Genomic DNA, 3417 nt, shown 5'->3' with positions numbered 1-3417 from the left:
AGCAGCAGTTGCTGGAAGAATGTCAAAAAGTGCCAACTCAAGCCATGTATAAGAGAAGCAAAGGAGGAGCTGGGAAAATGAGAATGGGCCAATGTTCAGAGAGAAGGGAGACCTCCAGAAAGGGAAAGAAAGAATAGTCAAGCTCCAGAACTGTCTTAGGGTTTTTGCCTGGGGAGGAGGGGTGGGTGGGGGACTTCCAAATTAACTTTCAGATCCCATAAATTATTTCTATCATTCTTCCACTATCCTATTCCCTTGGACATTTTCACATGAGTGAAATCATATGGTATTTGTTTTTCTCTGACTGACTTATTTCCCTTAGCATATACACTCTAGCTCCATCTATGTCATTGCAAATGTCAAAATTCATTCTTTTATGGCTGAATAATATTCCACTGTATATATATATACCGCCTCTTCTTTATCCATTCATCAGTCAGTGGACACTTGGGCTGCTTCCATGTCTTGACTATTGTAAATAATGTGCTATAAACATAGGGGCACATGTGTCCCTTTGAATTAGTGTTCTTGTATTCTTTGGATACTCAGTAGTGCGATTGCTGGACCATAAGGTAGTTCTATTTTTAACTTTTTGAGGGACCTCCATACTGTTTTCTACAGTGGCTGCACCAGTTTGCATGACCATCAATAATGCCAGAGTGTGCTTCTCATGGTTCCAGTAGGGAGAGAAGGAGGAAGCAGGGAGCAGGGTGGTTGGAGCCCTCCCACCTGCCCCCGCCTGTAGCTTCTGCCACGGCTGCCACCACTCTTCTGTGTGGGAAAGGAGGTGTGAGTCCCAGCTGGAGCAGGTAGCGGTATTGCTGCGGGTCGGTCAAAGACAATGGCGGATATAGATAAATTCAACATGGACAGCATCATCCAAGGATTGCTGGAAGTAAGCAGGTCCAAGCCTGGTCAGAATGTCCAGCTATAGGAGAATGAAATCTGAGGACTGTGCTTAAAGTCCTGAGAGATCTTTCTCAGTCAACCTATCCTACTAGAACTTGAAGCACCACTCAAAATATGTGTGATATCCATGGGCAATACTATGATTTGCTTCAACTTTTTGAGTACGGTGGTTTCCCACCAGAAAGCAACTATCTGTTTCTTGGGGACTACGTGCACGGGGGAAGCAGTCACTGGAGACTGTATGTCTCTTACAGACTTACAAAATCAAATATCCCGAGATTTGGAGGCGGAGCAAGATGGCGGAGGAGTAGGAGACCTAGATTTCGTCTGGTCTCAGGAATTCAGCTGAATAGGGATCAAACCATTCTGAACACCTACGAACTCAACAGGAGACCGAAGAAGAGAGTAGCAACAACTCTCTGAACAGAGAAGCGACCACTTACTGGAAGGTAGGACGTGCGGAGAAGTGAATCCGAGGCGATATTCGGGAGGATAGACGGCGGGGGAGGGGCCTCCGCCGGCCGCTTCTGGCAAGTGATAGAGCCGGAGCACAAAATCGGACCTTTTAGAAGTTGGCTCCGTGGAGGGACGTCGCTGCAGTGGCTAAGCGGGGGGTGGAATCCTCCCGGGACAGTGTGGTCTCAGGACCCTTGGGGTCACAGAGAGACCGGGGGTGCCTGAGTGTGCCAGAGCTCCCAGGGATCGGAGCGGGGAAGCTGGCTGCAGAGACGGAGCCGAGTCGCGGGCTCTCAGCTCGGGGTTGCCATAAACTGTGATCTGCGGCCCAGTCGGGGCACGGCTCCTCCAGCAGGGACCCAACAAGCGGCAGATCCGGGGAGACTCCCCTTCCTTCCCGGGGAGGAGTGGTGCGGGAACGCACTGCAGGGATCTGCTGGGTTTGGAGACTCTGCGCGGGGTCGGGTGCCAGAGATAGCAACGCTCGGTCACAGGCCGGGTGAGCACGGAGTGCGGCCAGAGACGGGGACACGGGAGTGACTGCTTTTCTCGGGGGGCACACTGAGGAGCGGGGCCCCGAGTTCTCAGCTCCTCCGGGTGGAGATTGGGAGGCCACCATTTCTGCCCTGGTCCTCCAAGGCTGTACGGAGAGCTTGCAGGGAACAAAAGCTCCTGAGAGCAAACCGGAGCAGCTTCCTTAGCCCGGACCCACAAGGGCGGGGCAATTCCGCCTCCGGCAAAGACATTTGGAAACCACAGCAACAGGCCCCTCCCCCAGAAGATCAGCACAAACAGCCAGCAAGCCAAGACCAAGTTGATCGATCAAGGAGAACGGGAGAACTCCAGCGCTACGGGAATACTGCACATAGATTCATGGCTTTTTTTTTTTTTTTTTTTTTTTACCATGATTCATTATTTCATCAAAGTTAATTTTTGTTGACTGTTTTTTTTTATTTTTCTTTTTCCTTTTTTAACCAACATCTTATCAATCCCTTTTTAAAAAAAAAAACATTTTTCATTTTTCATTTTTAGAGTCATATTTTATCCCTTCATAGTAGTTACCCTTATTTTTGGCATATATATATAAGTTGTTCTCTCTTTAAAATTTTGAGGTACAGTTTCTTCTAACAGATCAAAATATACCCTAAATCACTAGTGTATGGCTTTGTTCTAGTCTCCTGCCTGATCACATTCTCTCCCTTTTTCCTTTTTTTTTTTCTTTTCTTAAATCTTCTTTCTTTTTTCAAACAACTTATCTTACCAAGTCCTTTTGTAAAACCTTTTATAATTTTCATCTTTACAGTCATCTTCCATCCCTTCATTGTATCAACCCTTATTTTGTACATATATGTCTTTCTTCCTTTAAAATTTTAGGAGGCACTTTTTTCTAACAGACCAAAATACGCCCAAAATCTAGTGTGTGGCACTGATCTATGCACTAGCCTGATCATATTTGATCATATTCTGCTTTTTTTGTATTATTTGTTTTTGTTTTTATCTTTTTTTTTTCTCTTTTTTCTCTTTCTTTTTTCTTTCTTTCCCTTTCTTTTCCCCTGGTTTCAGGTCTTTTCTGATTTGTATACAGTATATTTGCTGGGGACGTTGTAAACCTGTTAGCATTTCGTTCTCTCATTCATCTATTCTCCTCTGGACAAAATGACAAGACGAAAGAAATCACCTCAGCAAAAAGAACAAGAGGTAGTACCTTCAGCCAGGGACCTACTCAATACAGACATTAGTATGATGTCGGACCTAGAGTTCAGAATCATGACTTTAAAGATACTAGCTGGGCTTGAAAAAAGCGTGGAAGTTATTAGAGAAACCCTTTCTGGAGAAATAAAAGAACTAAAATCTAACCAAATTGAAATCAAAAAGGCTATTGATGAGGTGCAATCCAAAATGGGGGCACTAACTGCTAGGATAAATGAGGCAGAAGAGAGAATCAGCGATATAGAAGACCAAATGATGGAAAATAAAGAGGCTGAGAAAAAGAGAGAGAAACAATTACAGGATCACGAGGACAGAATTCGAGAGATAAGTGATACAATAAGA

At 45.0% G+C, this 3417-nt stretch overlaps 1 pseudogene; it reads left to right on the top strand.

Moving 5' to 3' along the window:
• Positions 1–841: 841 nt before the first annotated feature.
• The window catches only part of LOC112807431 (serine/threonine-protein phosphatase PP1-gamma catalytic subunit-like), an 8248-nt pseudogene continuing 5672 nt past the window's right edge, over positions 842–3417 (top strand).

This window comes from Callorhinus ursinus, unplaced genomic scaffold, assembly GCF_003265705.2.
Source record: "Callorhinus ursinus isolate GAN/ISIS: 27379988/994484 unplaced genomic scaffold, GSC_fseal_2.0 scaffold69, whole genome shotgun sequence".
NCBI classification, from domain to species: domain Eukaryota; kingdom Metazoa; phylum Chordata; class Mammalia; order Carnivora; family Otariidae; genus Callorhinus; species Callorhinus ursinus.
The sequence above is the reverse complement of the archived record's forward strand: the minus strand, read 5'-3'. Positions and strand labels throughout refer to the sequence as shown.